General features: G+C 57.4%; 9 non-coding genes and 1 pseudogene across 9 annotated transcripts; all 10 read left to right on the top strand.

The window, feature by feature from the left end:
- Positions 1–344: 344 nt before the first annotated feature.
- Positions 345–463, top strand: LOC145427674 (5S ribosomal RNA). The gene has a single exon (XR_013908215.1). It is a non-coding gene; the product is annotated as a 5S ribosomal RNA (ribosomal RNA).
- A 1,407-nt stretch (positions 464–1,870) lies between these two features.
- LOC145426447 (5S ribosomal RNA) lies at positions 1,871–1,989 on the top strand. Its single transcript, XR_013907157.1, has one exon. It is a non-coding gene; the product is annotated as a 5S ribosomal RNA (ribosomal RNA).
- A 1,645-nt stretch (positions 1,990–3,634) lies between these two features.
- On the top strand, positions 3,635–3,753 carry LOC145427192 (5S ribosomal RNA). Its single transcript, XR_013907923.1, has one exon. It is a non-coding gene; the product is annotated as a 5S ribosomal RNA (ribosomal RNA).
- Positions 3,754–5,170: 1,417 nt separating this feature from the next.
- LOC145427672 (5S ribosomal RNA) lies at positions 5,171–5,289 on the top strand. The gene has a single exon (XR_013908214.1). It is a non-coding gene; the product is annotated as a 5S ribosomal RNA (ribosomal RNA).
- Positions 5,290–6,697: 1,408 nt separating this feature from the next.
- Positions 6,698–6,816, top strand: LOC145426446 (5S ribosomal RNA). Its single transcript, XR_013907156.1, has one exon. It is a non-coding gene; the product is annotated as a 5S ribosomal RNA (ribosomal RNA).
- Positions 6,817–8,461: 1,645 nt separating this feature from the next.
- On the top strand, positions 8,462–8,580 carry LOC145427191 (5S ribosomal RNA). Its single transcript, XR_013907922.1, has one exon. It is a non-coding gene; the product is annotated as a 5S ribosomal RNA (ribosomal RNA).
- A 2,010-nt stretch (positions 8,581–10,590) lies between these two features.
- LOC145427190 (5S ribosomal RNA) lies at positions 10,591–10,709 on the top strand. The gene has a single exon (XR_013907921.1). It is a non-coding gene; the product is annotated as a 5S ribosomal RNA (ribosomal RNA).
- A 1,727-nt stretch (positions 10,710–12,436) lies between these two features.
- On the top strand, positions 12,437–12,555 carry LOC145427013 (5S ribosomal RNA). Its single transcript, XR_013907737.1, has one exon. It is a non-coding gene; the product is annotated as a 5S ribosomal RNA (ribosomal RNA).
- Positions 12,556–13,650: 1,095 nt separating this feature from the next.
- On the top strand, positions 13,651–13,769 carry LOC145427360 (5S ribosomal RNA; annotated as a pseudogene).
- Positions 13,770–15,174: 1,405 nt separating this feature from the next.
- On the top strand, positions 15,175–15,293 carry LOC145427142 (5S ribosomal RNA). The gene has a single exon (XR_013907866.1). It is a non-coding gene; the product is annotated as a 5S ribosomal RNA (ribosomal RNA).
- Positions 15,294–17,339: the final 2,046 nt, after the last annotated feature.

Below are 17,339 nucleotides of genomic sequence, written 5' to 3'. Positions count from 1 at the left end.
GTGGCTTCTGGCTGAGGCCACTTACACCACACCAGGGCCTGTGGCTCTTGCTCAGGCCACTCACATCACACCAGGCCCTGCGCTTCTGGCCGAGGCCATCTTCACCAAACCAGGCCCTGTGCTGCTAGCTGTGGCCATGTACAACACACCAGGCCCTGTGCTGGTTCCTGAGGCCATCTTCAACAATCCAGGGCCTGTGCTGTTAGATAAATGCTAAACTGAGCCTTTGGGTTAGGGTATTATGCAAACATGCAGGTATGGTTAAAGGATTGTCTTCGTAACTTCAGGTACTTGCCACCTAATCAGTTGAATCCATAAATTGAGACATTGTGCTGGGGCCAGCAGCTTACGGCCATACCACCCTGAGCACGCCCGACCTCGTCTGATCTCGGAAGCTAAGCAGGGCTGGGCTTGGTTAGTACTTGGATGGGAGACTACCTGGGAATACCTGGTGCTGTAAGCCTTTCATTTTCATGTCATTGAACCGCTTTTGATCCAGAGAAGGGGTGTATTAAAAGACCAAAAGCAGCTGCCCATTAATGAGGGCACATTAACGACATTGCTTTTGGCTGTTTTCCAATGTCTTGTGCTGCTAGCTGATGCCACCTACACCACACCAGGGCCTGAGTGACCGGCTGGGGCCACTTACACCACATCAGGGCCTGTGGCTGCTGGCTGAGGCCACTTACACCACACCAGGGCCTGTGGCTGCTGGCTGAGGCCACTTACACCACACCAGAGCATTAGTTGCTATTGAGACCAATTACACCACACCAGGGTCTGTGGCTCTTGCTCAGGCCACTTACACCACACCAGGGCCTGTGGCACTGGCTGAGGCCACTTACACCACACCAGGGCCTGTGGCTGCTGGCTGAGGCCACCTACACCACACCAGGGCCTTAGTTGCTATTGAGGCCACTTACACCACACCAGGGCCTGTGGCAGTGGCTGAGGCCACTTACACCACACCAGGGCCTGTGGCTGCTGGCTGAGGCCACTTACACCACACCAGGGCATTAGTTGCTATTGAGGCCACTTACACCACACCAGGGCCTGTGGCTGCTGGCTGAGGCCACCTACACCACACCAGGGCATTAGTTGCTATTGAGGCCAATTACACCACACCATGGTCTGTGGCACTGGCTGAGGCCACTTACACCACACCAGGGCCTGTGGCACTGGCTGAGGCCACTTACACCACACCAGGGCCTGTGGCTGCTGGCTGAGGCCACTTACACCACACCAGGGCCTGTGGCTGCTGGCTGAGGCCACTTACACCACACCAGGGCCTGTGGCTGCTGGCTGAGGCCACTTACACCACACCAGTGCCTGTGGCTTCTGGCTGAGGCCACTTACACCACACCAGGGCCTTAGTTGCTATTGAGGCCAATTACACCACACCAGGGTCTGTGACTCTTGCTCAGGCCACTTACACCACACCAGGGCCTGTGGCACTGGCTGAGGCCCTTACACCACACCAGGGCCTGTGGCTGCTGGCTGAGGCCACTTACACCACACCAGGGCCTGTGGCTGCTGGCTGAGGCCAATTACACCACACCAGGGCCTGTGGCTCTTGCTCAGGCCACTCACATCACACCAGGCCCTGCGCTTCTGGCCGAGGCCATCTTCACCAAACCAGGCCCTGTGCTGCTAGCTGTGGCCATGTACAACACACCAGGCCCTGTGCTGGTTCCTGAGGCCATCTTCAACAATCCAGGGCCTGTGCTGTTAGATAAATGCTAAACTGAGCCTTTGGGTTAGGGTATTATGCAAACATGCAGATATGGTTAAAGGATTGTCTTCGTAACTTCAGGTACTTGCCACCTAATCAGTTGAATCCATAAATTGAGACATTGTGCTGGGGCCAGCAGCTTACGGCCATACCACCCTGAGCACGCCCGACCTCGTCTGATCTCGGAAGCTAAGCAGGGCTGGGCTTGGTTAGTACTTGGATGGGAGACTGCCTGGGAATACCTGGTGCTGTAAGCCTTTCATTTTCATGTCATTGAACCGCTTTTGATCCAGAGAAGGGGTGTATTAAAAGACCAAAAGCAGCTGCCCATTAATGAGGGCACATTAACGACATTGCTTTTGGCTGTTTTCCAATGTCTTGTGCTGCTAGCTGATGCCACCTACACCACACCAGGGCCTGAGTGACCGGCTGGGGCCACTTACACCACATCAGGGCCTGTGGCTGCTGGCTGAGGCCACTTACACCACACCAGGGCCTGTGGCTGCTGGCTGAGGCCACTTACACCACACCAGGGCATTAGTTGCTATTGAGGCCAATTACACCACACCAGGGTCTGTGGCTCTTGCTCAGGCCACTTACACCACACCAGGGCCTGTGGCACTGGCTGAGGCCACTTACACCACACCAGGGCCTGTGGCTGCTGGCTGAGGCCACCTACACCACACCAGGGCCTTAGTTGCTATTGAGGCCAATTACACCACACCAGGGTCTGTGGCTCTTGCTCAGGCCACTTACACCACACCAGGGCCTGTGGCTGCTGGCTGAGGCCACTTACACCACACCAGGGCATTAGTTGCTATTGAGGCCACTTACACCACACCAGGGCCTGTGGCTGCTGGCTGAGGCCACCTACACCACACCAGGGCATTAGTTGCTATTGAGGCCAATTACACCACACCAGGGTCTGTGGCTCTTGCTCAGGCCACTTACACCACACCAGGGCCTGTGGCACTGGCTGAGGCCACTTACACCACACCAGGGCCTGTGGCTCTGGCTGAGGCCACTTACACCACACCAGGGCCTGTGGCTGCTGGCTGAGGCCACTTACACCACACCAGGGCCTGTGGCTGCTGGCTGAGGGCACTTACACCACACCAGGGCCTGTGGCTGCTGGCTGAGGCCACTTACACCACACCAGGGCCTGTGGCTCTTGCTCAGGCCACTTACACCACACCAGGGCCTGTGGCTGCTGGCTGAGGGCACTTACACCACACCAGTGCCTGTGGCTGCTGGCTGAGGGCACTTACACCACACCAGTGCCTGTGGCTGCTGGCTGAGGCCACTTACACCACACCAGGGCATTAGTTGCTATTGAGGCCACTTACACCACACCAGGGCCTGTGGCTGCTGGCTGAGGCCACATACACAACACCAGGGCCTTAGTTGCTATTGAGGCCAATTACACCACACCAGGGCCTGTGGCACTGGCTGAGGCCACTTACACCACACCAGGGCCTGTGGCTGCTGGCTGAGGCCACTTACACCACACAAGGGCCTGTGGCTGCTGGATGAGGCCACCCACACCACACCAGGGCCTGTGGCTGCTGGCTGAGGCCACTTACACCACACCAGGGCCTGTGGCTCTTGCTCAGGCCACTCATATCACACCAGACCCTGTGCTTCTGGCCGAGGCCATCTTCACCAAACCTGGCCCTGTGCTGCTTGCTGTGGCCATGTACAACACACCAGGCCCTGTGCTGGTTCCTGAGGCCATCTTCAACAATCCAGGGCCTGTGCTGTTAGATAAATGCCAAACTGAGCCTTTGGGTTAGGGTATTATGCAAACATGCAGGTATGGTTATAGGATTGTCTTCGTAACTTCAGGTACTTGCCACCTAATCAGTTGAATCCATAAATTGAGACATTGTGCTGGGGCCAGCAGCTTACGGCCATACCACCCTGAGCACGCCCGACCTCGTCTGATCTCGGAAGCTAAGAAGGGCTGGGCTTGGTTAGTACTTGGATGGGAGACTTCCTTGGAATACCTGGTGCTGTAAGCCTTTGATTTTCATGTCATTGAACCGCTTTTGATCCAGAGAAGGGGTGTATTAAAAGACCAAAAGCAGCTGCCCATTAATGAGGGCACATTAACGACACTGCTTTTGGCTGTTTTCCAATGTCTTGTGCTGCTAGCTGATGCCACCTACACCACACCAGGGCCTGAGTGACCGGCTGGGGCCACTTACACCACATCAGGGCCTGTGGCTCTGGCTGAGGCCACTTACACCACACCAGGGCCTGTGGCTCTGGCTGAGGCCACTTACACCACATCAGGGCCTGTGGCTGCTGGATGAGGCGACTTACACCACACCAAGGGCCTGTGGCTGCTGGCTGAGGCCACCCACACCACACCAGGGCCTGTGGCTGCTGGCTGAGGCCACTTACACCACACCAGGGCCTGTGGCTCTTGCTCAGGCCACTCATATCACACCAGACCCTGTGGCTCTGGCTGAGGCCACTTACACCACACCAGGGCCTGTGGCTCTGGCTGAGGCCACTTACACCACATCAGGGCCTGTGGCTGCTGGATGAGGCGACTTACACCACACCAAGGGCCTGTGGCTGCTGGCTGAGGCCACCCACACCACACCAGGGCCTGTGGCTGCTGGCTGAGGCCACTTACACCACACCAAGGGCCTGTGGCTGCTGGCTGAGGCCACATACACAACACCACGGCCTTATTTGCTTCTGAGGCCACTTACACCACACCAGGGCCTGTGGCTGCTGGCTGAGGCCACTTACACCACACCAGGGCATTAGTTGCTATTGAGGCCAATTACACCACACCAGGGTCTGTGACTCTTGCTCAGGCCACTTACACCACACCAGGGCCTGTGGCACTGGCTGAGGCCACTTACACCACACCAGGGCCTGTGGCTGCTGGCTGAGGCCACTTACACCACACCAGGGCCTGTGGCTGCTGGCTGAGGTCACTTACACCACACCAGTGCCTGTGGCTGCTGGCTGAGGGCACTTACACCACACCAGTGCCTGTGGCTTTTGGCTGAGGCCACTTACACCACACCAGGGCCTGTGGCTGCTGGCTGAGGTCACTTACACCACACCAGTGCCTGTGGCTTCTGGCTGAGGCCACTTACACCACACCAGGGCCTGTGGCTCTTGCTCAGGCCACTCACATCACACCAGGCCCTGCGCTTCTGGCCGAGGCCATCTTCACCAAACCAGGCCCTGTGCTGCTAGCTGTGGCCATGTACAACACACCAGGCCCTGTGCTGGTTCCTGAGGCCATCTTCAACAATCCAGGGCCTGTGCTGTTAGATAAATGCTAAACTGAGCCTTTGGGTTAGGGTATTATGCAAACATGCAGGTATGGTTAAAGGATTGTCTTCGTAACTTCAGGTACTTGCCACCTAATCAGTTGAATCCATAAATTGAGACATTGTGCTGGGGCCAGCAGCTTACGGCCATACCACCCTGAGCACGCCCGACCTCGTCTGATCTCGGAAGCTAAGCAGGGCTGGGCTTGGTTAGTACTTGGATGGGAGACTACCTGGGAATACCTGGTGCTGTAAGCCTTTCATTTTCATGTCATTGAACCGCTTTTGATCCAGAGAAGGGGTGTATTAAAAGACCAAAAGCAGCTGCCCATTAATGAGGGCACATTAACGACATTGCTTTTGGCTGTTTTCCAATGTCTTGTGCTGCTAGCTGATGCCACCTACACCACACCAGGGCCTGAGTGACCGGCTGGGGCCACTTACACCACATCAGGGCCTGTGGCTGCTGGCTGAGGCCACTTACACCACACCAGGGCCTGTGGCTGCTGGCTGAGGCCACTTACACCACACCAGAGCATTAGTTGCTATTGAGACCAATTACACCACACCAGGGTCTGTGGCTCTTGCTCAGGCCACTTACACCACACCAGGGCCTGTGGCACTGGCTGAGGCCACTTACACCACACCAGGGCCTGTGGCTGCTGGCTGAGGCCACCTACACCACACCAGGGCCTTAGTTGCTATTGAGGCCACTTACACCACACCAGGGCCTGTGGCAGTGGCTGAGGCCACTTACACCACACCAGGGCCTGTGGCTGCTGGCTGAGGCCACTTACACCACACCAGGGCATTAGTTGCTATTGAGGCCACTTACACCACACCAGGGCCTGTGGCTGCTGGCTGAGGCCACCTACACCACACCAGGGCATTAGTTGCTATTGAGGCCAATTACACCACACCATGGTCTGTGGCACTGGCTGAGGCCACTTACACCACACCAGGGCCTGTGGCACTGGCTGAGGCCACTTACACCACACCAGGGCCTGTGGCTTCTGGCTGAGGCCACTTACACCACACCAGGGCCTGTGGCTGCTGGCTGAGGCCACTTACACCACACCAGGGCCTGTGGCTGCTGGCTGAGGCCACTTACACCACACCAGTGCCTGTGGCTTCTGGCTGAGGCCACTTACACCACACCAGGGCCTTAGTTGCTATTGAGGCCAATTACACCACACCAGGGTCTGTGACTCTTGCTCAGGCCACTTACACCACACCAGGGCCTGTGGCACTGGCTGAGGCCACTTACACCACACCAGGGCCTGTGGCTGCTGGCTGAGGCCACTTACACCACACCAGGGCCTGTGGCTGCTGGCTGAGGCCAATTACACCACACCAGGGCCTGTGGCTCTTGCTCAGGCCACTCACATCACACCAGGCCCTGCGCTTCTGGCCGAGGCCATCTTCACCAAACCAGGCCCTGTGCTGCTAGCTGTGGCCATGTACAACACACCAGGCCCTGTGCTGGTTCCTGAGGCCATCTTCAACAATCCAGGGCCTGTGCTGTTAGATAAATGCTAAACTGAGCCTTTGGGTTAGGGTATTATGCAAACATGCAGATATGGTTAAAGGATTGTCTTCGTAACTTCAGGTACTTGCCACCTAATCAGTTGAATCCATAAATTGAGACATTGTGCTGGGGCCAGCAGCTTACGGCCATACCACCCTGAGCACGCCCGACCTCGTCTGATCTCGGAAGCTAAGCAGGGCTGGGCTTGGTTAGTACTTGGATGGGAGACTGCCTGGGAATACCTGGTGCTGTAAGCCTTTCATTTTCATGTCATTGAACCGCTTTTGATCCAGAGAAGGGGTGTATTAAAAGACCAAAAGCAGCTGCCCATTAATGAGGGCACATTAACGACATTGCTTTTGGCTGTTTTCCAATGTCTTGTGCTGCTAGCTGATGCCACCTACACCACACCAGGGCCTGAGTGACCGGCTGGGGCCACTTACACCACATCAGGGCCTGTGGCTGCTGGCTGAGGCCACTTACACCACACCAGGGCCTGTGGCTGCTGGCTGAGGCCACTTACACCACACCAGGGCATTAGTTGCTATTGAGGCCAATTACACCACACCAGGGTCTGTGGCTCTTGCTCAGGCCACTTACACCACACCAGGGCCTGTGGCACTGGCTGAGGCCACTTACACCACACCAGGGCCTGTGGCTGCTGGCTGAGGCCACCTACACCACACCAGGGCCTTAGTTGCTATTGAGGCCAATTACACCACACCAGGGTCTGTGGCTCTTGCTCAGGCCACTTACACCACACCAGGGCCTGTGGCTGCTGGCTGAGGCCACTTACACCACACCAGGGCATTAGTTGCTATTGAGGCCACTTACACCACACCAGGGCCTGTGGCTGCTGGCTGAGGCCACCTACACCACACCAGGGCATTAGTTGCTATTGAGGCCAATTACACCACACCAGGGTCTGTGGCTCTTGCTCAGGCCACTTACACCACACCAGGGCCTGTGGCACTGGCTGAGGCCACTTACACCACACCAGGGCCTGTGGCTCTGGCTGAGGCCACTTACACCACACCAGGGCCTGTGGCTGCTGGCTGAGGCCACTTACACCACACCAGGGCCTGTGGCTGCTGGCTGAGGGCACTTACACCACACCAGGGCCTGTGGCTGCTGGCTGAGGCCACTTACACCACACCAGGGCCTGTGGCTCTTGCTCAGGCCACTTACACCACACCAGGGCCTGTGGCTGCTGGCTGAGGGCACTTACACCACACCAGTGCCTGTGGCTGCTGGCTGAGGGCACTTACACCACACCAGTGCCTGTGGCTGCTGGCTGAGGCCACTTACACCACACCAGGGCATTAGTTGCTATTGAGGCCACTTACACCACACCAGGGCCTGTGGCTGCTGGCTGAGGCCACATACACAACACCAGGGCCTTAGTTGCTATTGAGGCCAATTACACCACACCAGGGCCTGTGGCACTGGCTGAGGCCACTTACACCACACCAGGGCCTGTGGCTGCTGGCTGAGGCCACTTACACCACACAAGGGCCTGTGGCTGCTGGATGAGGCCACCCACACCACACCAGGGCCTGTGGCTGCTGGCTGAGGCCACTTACACCACACCAGGGCCTGTGGCTCTTGCTCAGGCCACTCATATCACACCAGACCCTGTGCTTCTGGCCGAGGCCATCTTCACCAAACCTGGCCCTGTGCTGCTTGCTGTGGCCATGTACAACACACCAGGCCCTGTGCTGGTTCCTGAGGCCATCTTCAACAATCCAGGGCCTGTGCTGTTAGATAAATGCCAAACTGAGCCTTTGGGTTAGGGTATTATGCAAACATGCAGGTATGGTTATAGGATTGTCTTCGTAACTTCAGGTACTTGCCACCTAATCAGTTGAATCCATAAATTGAGACATTGTGCTGGGGCCAGCAGCTTACGGCCATACCACCCTGAGCACGCCCGACCTCGTCTGATCTCGGAAGCTAAGAAGGGCTGGGCTTGGTTAGTACTTGGATGGGAGACTTCCTTGGAATACCTGGTGCTGTAAGCCTTTGATTTTCATGTCATTGAACCGCTTTTGATCCAGAGAAGGGGTGTATTAAAAGACCAAAAGCAGCTGCCCATTAATGAGGGCACATTAACGACACTGCTTTTGGCTGTTTTCCAATGTCTTGTGCTGCTAGCTGATGCCACCTACACCACACCAGGGCCTGAGTGACCGGCTGGGGCCACTTACACCACATCAGGGCCTGTGGCTCTGGCTGAGGCCACTTACACCACACCAGGGCCTGTGGCTCTGGCTGAGGCCACTTACACCACATCAGGGCCTGTGGCTGCTGGATGAGGCGACTTACACCACACCAAGGGCCTGTGGCTGCTGGCTGAGGCCACCCACACCACACCAGGGCCTGTGGCTGCTGGCTGAGGCCACTTACACCACACCAGGGCCTGTGGCTCTTGCTCAGGCCACTCATATCACACCAGACCCTGTGGCTCTGGCTGAGGCCACTTACACCACACCAGGGCCTGTGGCTCTGGCTGAGGCCACTTACACCACATCAGGGCCTGTGGCTGCTGGATGAGGCGACTTACACCACACCAAGGGCCTGTGGCTGCTGGCTGAGGCCACCCACACCACACCAGGGCCTGTGGCTGCTGGCTGAGGCCACTTACACCACACCAAGGGCCTGTGGCTGCTGGCTGAGGCCACATACACAACACCACGGCCTTATTTGCTTCTGAGGCCACTTACACCACACCAGGGCCTGTGGCTGCTGGCTGAGGCCACTTACACCACACCAGGGCATTAGTTGCTATTGAGGCCAATTACACCACACCAGGGTCTGTGACTCTTGCTCAGGCCACTTACACCACACCAGGGCCTGTGGCACTGGCTGAGGCCACTTACACCACACCAGGGCCTGTGGCTGCTGGCTGAGGCCACTTACACCACACCAGGGCCTGTGGCTGCTGGCTGAGGTCACTTACACCACACCAGTGCCTGTGGCTGCTGGCTGAGGGCACTTACACCACACCAGTGCCTGTGGCTTTTGGCTGAGGCCACTTACACCACACCAGGGCCTGTGGCTGCTGGCTGAGGTCACTTACACCACACCAGTGCCTGTGGCTTCTGGCTGAGGCCACTTACACCACACCAGGGCCTGTGGCTCTTGCTCAGGCCACTTACACCACACCAGGGCCTGTGGCTGCTGGCTGAGGCCACTTACACCACACCAGGGCCTGTGGCTGCTGGCTGAGGGCACTTACACCACACCAGTGCCTGTGGCTGCTGGCTGAGGCCACTTACACCACACCAGGGCCTGTGGCTCTTGCTCAGGCCACTTACACCACACCAGGGCCTGTGGCTGCTGGCTGAGGGCACTTACACCACACCAGTGCCTGTGGCTGCTGGCTGAGGGCACTTACACCACACCAGTGCCTGTGGCTGCTGGCTGAGGCCACTTACACCACACCAGGGCATTAGTTGCTATTGAGGCCACTTACACCACACCAGGGCCTGTGGCTGCTGGCTGAGGCCACATACACAACACCAGGGCCTTAGTTGCTATTGAGGCCAATTACACCACACCAGGGCCTGTGGCACTGGCTGAGGCCACTTACACCACACCAGGGCCTGTGGCTGCTGGCTGAGGCCACTTACACCACACAAGGGCCTGTGGCTGCTGGATGAGGCCACCCACACCACACCAGGGCCTGTGGCTGCTGGCTGAGGCCACTTACACCACACCAGGGCCTGTGGCTCTTGCTCAGGCCACTCATATCACACCAGACCCTGTGCTTCTGGCCGAGGCCATCTTCACCAAACCTGGCCCTGTGCTGCTTGCTGTGGCCATGTACAACACACCAGGCCCTGTGCTGGTTCCTGAGGCCATCTTCAACAATCCAGGGCCTGTGCTGTTAGATAAATGCCAAACTGAGCCTTTGGGTTAGGGTATTATGCAAACATGCAGGTATGGTTATAGGATTGTCTTCGTAACTTCAGGTACTTGCCACCTAATCAGTTGAATCCATAAATTGAGACATTGTGCTGGGGCCAGCAGCTTACGGCCATACCACCCTGAGCACGCCCGACCTCGTCTGATCTCGGAAGCTAAGAAGGGCTGGGCTTGGTTAGTACTTGGATGGGAGACTTCCTTGGAATACCTGGTGCTGTAAGCCTTTGATTTTCATGTCATTGAACCGCTTTTGATCCAGAGAAGGGGTGTATTAAAAGACCAAAAGCAGCTGCCCATTAATGAGGGCACATTAACGACACTGCTTTTGGCTGTTTTCCAATGTCTTGTGCTGCTAGCTGATGCCACCTACACCACACCAGGGCCTGAGTGACCGGCTGGGGCCACTTACACCACATCAGGGCCTGTGGCTCTGGCTGAGGCCACTTACACCACACCAGGGCCTGTGGCTCTGGCTGAGGCCACTTACACCACATCAGGGCCTGTGGCTGCTGGATGAGGCGACTTACACCACACCAAGGGCCTGTGGCTGCTGGCTGAGGCCACCCACACCACACCAGGGCCTGTGGCTGCTGGCTGAGGCCACTTACACCACACCAGGGCCTGTGGCTCTTGCTCAGGCCACTCATATCACACCAGACCCTGTGGCTCTGGCTGAGGCCACTTACACCACACCAGGGCCTGTGGCTCTGGCTGAGGCCACTTACACCACATCAGGGCCTGTGGCTGCTGGATGAGGCGACTTACACCACACCAAGGGCCTGTGGCTGCTGGCTGAGGCCACCCACACCACACCAGGGCCTGTGGCTGCTGGCTGAGGCCACTTACACCACACCAAGGGCCTGTGGCTGCTGGCTGAGGCCACATACACAACACCACGGCCTTATTTGCTTCTGAGCTCACTTACACCACACCAGGGCCTGTGGCTGCTGGCTGAGGCCACATACACCACACCAGGGCCTTAGTTGCTATTGAGGCCAATTACACCACACCAGGGCCTGTTGCTCTTGCTCAGGCCACTTACACCACACCAGGGCCTGTGGCTCTTGCTCAGGCCACTTACTCCACACCAGGGCCTGTGGCTCTTGCTCAGGCCACTCATATCACACCAGACCCTGTGGCTCTGGCTGAGGCCACTTACACCACACCAGGGACTGTGGCTGCTGGCTGAGGCCACCTACACCACACCAGGGCATTAGTTGCTATTGAGGCCAATTACACCACACCAGGGCCTGTGGCACTGGCTGAGGCCACTTACACCACACCAGGGCCTGTGGCACTGGCTGAGGCCACTTACACCACACCAGGGCCTGTGGCTGCTGGCTGAGGCCACTTACACCACACCAGGGCCTGTGGCTGCTGGCTGAGGCCACTTACACCACACCAGTGCCTGTGGCTTCTGGCTGAGGCCACTTACACCACACCAGGGCCTTAGTTGCTATTGAGGCCAATTACACCACACCAGGGTCTGTGACTCTTGCTCAGGCCACTTACACCACACCAGGGCCTGTGGCACTGGCTGAGGCCACTTACACCACACCAGGGCCTGTGGCTGCTGGCTGAGGCCACTTACACCACACCAGGGCCTGTGGCTGCTGGCTGAGGCCAATTACACCACACCAGGGCCTGTGGCTCTTGCTCAGGCCACTCACATCACACCAGGCCCTGCGCTTCTGGCCGAGGCCATCTTCACCAAACCAGGCCCTGTGCTGCTAGCTGTGGCCATGTACAACACACCAGGCCCTGTGCTGGTTCCTGAGGCCATCTTCAACAATCCAGGGCCTGTGCTGTTAGATAAATGCTAAACTGAGCCTTTGGGTTAGGGTATTATGCAAACATGCAGGTATGGTTAAAGGATTGTCTTCGTAACTTCAGGTACTTGCCACCTAATCAGTTGAATCCATAAATTGAGACATTGTGCTGGGGCCAGCAGCTTACGGCCATACCACCCTGAGCACGCCCGACCTCGTCTGATCTCGGAAGCTAAGCAGTGCTGGGCTTGGTTAGTACTTGGATGGGAGACTGCCTGGGAATACCTGGTGCTGTAAGCCTTTCATTTTCATGTCATTGAACCGCTTTTGATCCAGAGAAGGGGTGTATTAAAAGACCAAAAGCAGCTGCCAATTAATGAGGGCACATTAACGACATTGCTTTTGGCTGTTTTCCAATGTCTTGTGCTGCTAGCTGATGCCACCTACACCACACCAGGGCCTGAGTGACCGGCTGGGGCCACTTACACCACATCAGGGCCTGTGGCTGCTGGCTGAGGCCACTTACACCACACCAGGGCCTGTGGCTGCTGGCTGAGGCCACTTACACCACACCAGGGCCTGTGGCTGCTGGCTGAGGCCACCTACACCACACCAGGGCCTTAGTTGCTATTGAGGCCAATTACACCACACCAGGGTCTGTGGCTCTTGCTCAGGCCACGTACACCACACCAGGGCCTGTGGCTGCTGGCAGAGGCCACTTACACCACACCAGGGCATTATTTGCTATTGAGGCCACTTACACCACACCAGGGCCTGTGGCTGCTGGCTGAGGCCACCTACACCACACCAGGGCATTAGTTGCTATTGAGGCCAATTACACCACACCAGGGTCTGTGGCTCTTGCTCAGGCCACTTACACCACACCAGGGCCTGTGGCACTGGCTGAGGCCACTTACACCACACCAGGGCCTGTGGCTCTGGCTGAGGCCACTTACACCACACCAGGGCCTGTGGCTGCTGGCTGAGGCCACTTACACCACACCAGGGCCTGTGGCTGCTGGCTGAGGCCACTTACACCACACCAGTACCTGTGGCTTCTGGCTGAGGCCACTTACACCACACCAGGGCCTGTGGCTCTTGCTCAGGCCACTCACATCACACCAGGCCCTGCGCTTCTGGCCGAGGCCATCTTCACCAAACCAGGCCCTGTGCTGCTAGCTGTGGCCATGTACAACACACCAGGCCCTGTGCTGGTTCCTGAGGCCATCTTCAACAATCCAGGGCCTGTGCTGTTAGATAAATGCTAAACTGAGCCTTTGGGTTAGGGTATTATGCAAACATGCAGGTATGGTTAAAGGATTGTCTTCGTAACTTCAGGTACTTGCCACCTAATCAGTTGAATCCATAAATTGAGACATTGTGCTGGGGCCAGCAGCTTACGGCCATACCACCCTGAGCACGCCCGACCTCGTCTGATCTCGGAAGCTAAGAAGGGCTGGGCTTCGTTAGTACTTGGATGGGAGACTACCTGGGAATACCTGGTGCTGTAAGCCTTTCATTTTCATGTCATTGAACCGCTTTTGATCCAGAGAAGGGGTGTATTAAAAGACCAAAAGCAGCTGCCCATTAATGAGGGCACATTAACGACATTGCTTTTGGCTGTTTTCCAATGTCTTGTGCTGCTAGCTGATGCCACCTACACCACACCAGGGCCTGAGTGACCGGCTGGGGCCACTTACACCACATCAGGGCCTGTGGCTGCTGGCTGAGGCCACTTACACCACACCAGGGCCTGTGGCTGCTGGCTGAGGCCACTTACACCACACCAGAGCATTAGTTGCTATTGAGGCCAATTACACCACACCAGGGTCTGTGGCTCTTGCTCAGGCCACTTACACCACACCAGGGCCTGTGGCACTGGCTGAGGCCACTTACACCACACCAGGGCCTGTGGCTGCTGGCTGAGGCCACCTACACCACACCAGGGCCTTAGTTGCTATTGAGGCCACTTACACCACACCAGGGCCTGTGGCAGTGGCTGAGGCCACTTACACCACACCAGGGCCTGTGGCTGCTGGCTGAGGCCACTTACACCACACCAGGGCATTAGTTGCTATTGAGGCCACTTACACCACACCAGGGCCTGTGGCTGCTGGCTGAGGCCACCTACACCACACCAGGGCATTAGTTGCTATTGAGGCCAATTACACCACACCAGGGTCTGTGGCTCTTGCTCAGGCCACTTACACCACACCAGGGCCTGTGGCACTGGCTGAGGCCACTTACACCACACCAGGGCCTGTGGCTGCTGGCTGAGGCCACCTACACCACACCAGGGCCTTAGTTGCTATTGAGGCCACTTACACCACACCAGGGCCTGTGGCAGTGGCTGAGGCCACTTACACCACACCAGGGCCTGTGGCTGCTGGCTGAGGCCACTTACACCACACCAGGGCCTTAGTTGCTATTGAGGCCAATTACACCACACCAGGGTCTGTGACTCTTGCTCAGGCCACTTACACCACACCAGGGCCTGTGGCACTGGCTGAGGCCACTTACACCACACCAGGGCCTGTGGCTGCTGGCTGAGGCCACTTACACCACACCAGGGCCTGTGGCTGCTGGCTGAGGCCAATTACACCACACCAGGGCCTGTGGCTCTTGCTCAGGCCACTCACATCACACCAGGCCCTGCGCTTCTGGCCGAGGCCATCTTCACCAAACCAGGCCCTGTGCTGCTAGCTGTGGCCATGTACAACACACCAGGCCCTGTGCTGGTTCCTGAGGCCATCTTCAACAATCCAGGGCCTGTGCTGTTAGATAAATGCTAAACTGAGCCTTTGGGTTAGGGTATTATGCAAACATGCAGGTATGGTTAAAGGATTGTCTTCGTAACTTCAGGTACTTGCCACCTAATCAGTTGAATCCATAAATTGAGACATTGTGCTGGGGCCAGCAGCTTACGGCCATACCACCCTGAGCACACCCAACCTCGTCTGATCTCGGAAGCTAAGCAGGGCTGGGCTTGGTTAGTACTTGAATGGGAGACTGCCTGGGAATACCTGGTGCTGTAAGCCTTTCATTTTCATGTCATTGAACCGCTTTTGATCCAGAGAAGGGGTGTATTAAAAGACCAAAAGCAGCTGCCCATTAATGAGGGCACATTAACGACATTGCTTTTGGCTGTTTTCCAATGTCTTGTGCTGCTAGCTGATGCCACCTACACCACACCAGGGCCTGAGTGACCGGCTGGGGCCACTTACACCACATCAGGGCCTGTGGCTGCTGGCTGAGGCCACTTACACCACACCAGGGCCTGTGGCTGCTGGCTGAGGCCACTTACACCACACCAGGGCATTAGTTGCTATTGAGGCCAATTACACCACACCAGGGTCTGTGGCTCTTGCTCAGGCCACTTACACCACACCAGGGCCTCTGGCACTGGCTGAGGCCACTTTCACCACACCAGGGCCTGTGGCTGCTGGCTGAGGCCACCTACACCACACCAGGGCATTAGTTGCTATTGAGGCCAATTACACCACACCAGGGTCTGTGACTCTTGCTCAGGCCACTTACACCACACCAGTGCCTGTGGCACTGGCTGAGGCCACTTACACCACACCAGGGCCTTGTGCTGCTGGCTGAGGCCACTTACACCACACCAGTGCCTGTGGCTGCTGGCTGAGGCCACTTACACCACACCAGGGCATTAGTTGCTATTGAGGCCCCTTACACCACACCAGGGCCTGTGGCACTGGCTGAGGCCACTTACACCACACCAGGGCCTGTGGCTGCTGGCTGAGGCCACCTACACCACACCAGGGCATTAGTTGCTATTGAGGCCAATTACACCACACCAGGGTCTGTGGCTCTTGCTCAGGCCACTTACACCACACCAGGGCCTGTGGCACTGGCTGAGGCCACTTACACTACACCAGGGCCTGTGGCTCTGGCTGAGGCCACTTACACCACACCAGGGCCTGTGGCTGCTGGCTGAGGCCACTTACACCACACCAGGGCCTGTGGCTGCTGGCTGAGGCCACCCACACCACACCAGGGCCTGTGGCTGCTGGCTGAGGCCACTTACACCACACCAGGGCCTGTGGCTGCTGGCTGAGGCCACTTACACCACACCAGGGCCTGTGGCTGCTGGCTGAGGCCACTTACACCACACCAGTGCCTGTGGCTTCTGGCTGAGGCCACTTACACCACACCAGGGCCTGTGGCTCTTGCTCAGGCCACTCACATCACACCAGGCCCTGCGCTTCTGGCCGAGGCCATCTTCACCCAACCAGGCCCTGTGCTGGTTCCTGAGGCCATCTTCAACAATCCAGGGCCTGTGCTGTTGGATAAATGCTAAACTGAGCCTTTGGGTTAGGGTATTATGCAAACATGCAGGTATGGTTATAGGATTGTCTTCGTAACTTGTGCTGTAAGCCTTTCATTTTCATGTCATTGAACCGCTTTTGATCCAGAGAAGGGGTGTATTAAAAGACCTCAAGCAGCTGCCCATTAATGAGGGCACATTAACGACATTGCTTTTGGCTGTTTTCCAATGTCTTGTGCTGCTAGCTGATGCCACCTACACCACACCAGGGCCTGAGTGACCGGCTGGGGCCACTTACACCACATCAGGGCCTGTGGCTGCTGGCTGAGGCCACTTACACCACACCAGGGCCTGTGGCTGCTGGCTGAGGCCACTTACACCACACCAGAGCCTTAGTTGCTATTGAGGCCAATTACACCACACCAGGGTCTGTGGCTCTTGCTCAGGCCACTTACACCACACCAGGGCCTGTGGCACTGGCTGAGGCCACTTACACCACACCAGGACCTGTGGCTCTGGCTGAGGCCACTTACACCACACCAGGGCCTGTGGCTGCTGGCTGTGGCCATGTACACCACACCAGGGCCTGTGGCTGCTGGCTGAGGCCACATACACCACACCAGGGCCTTAGTTGCTATTGAGGCCAATTACACCACACCAGGGCCTGTGGCACTGGCTGAGGCCACTTACACCACACCAGGGCCTGTGGCTGCTGGCTGAGGCCACTTACACCACACCAGGGCCTGTGGCTGCTGGCTGAGGCCACTTACACCACACCAGGGCCTGTGGCTCTTGC

Source organism: Astatotilapia calliptera, chromosome 3 (genome assembly GCF_964374335.1).
Source record: "Astatotilapia calliptera chromosome 3, fAstCal68.1, whole genome shotgun sequence".
In the NCBI taxonomy this organism is placed as follows: domain Eukaryota; kingdom Metazoa; phylum Chordata; class Actinopteri; order Cichliformes; family Cichlidae; genus Astatotilapia; species Astatotilapia calliptera.
Note: the sequence above shows the minus strand (reverse complement) of the source record. Positions and strands in the feature narration are given on the sequence as shown.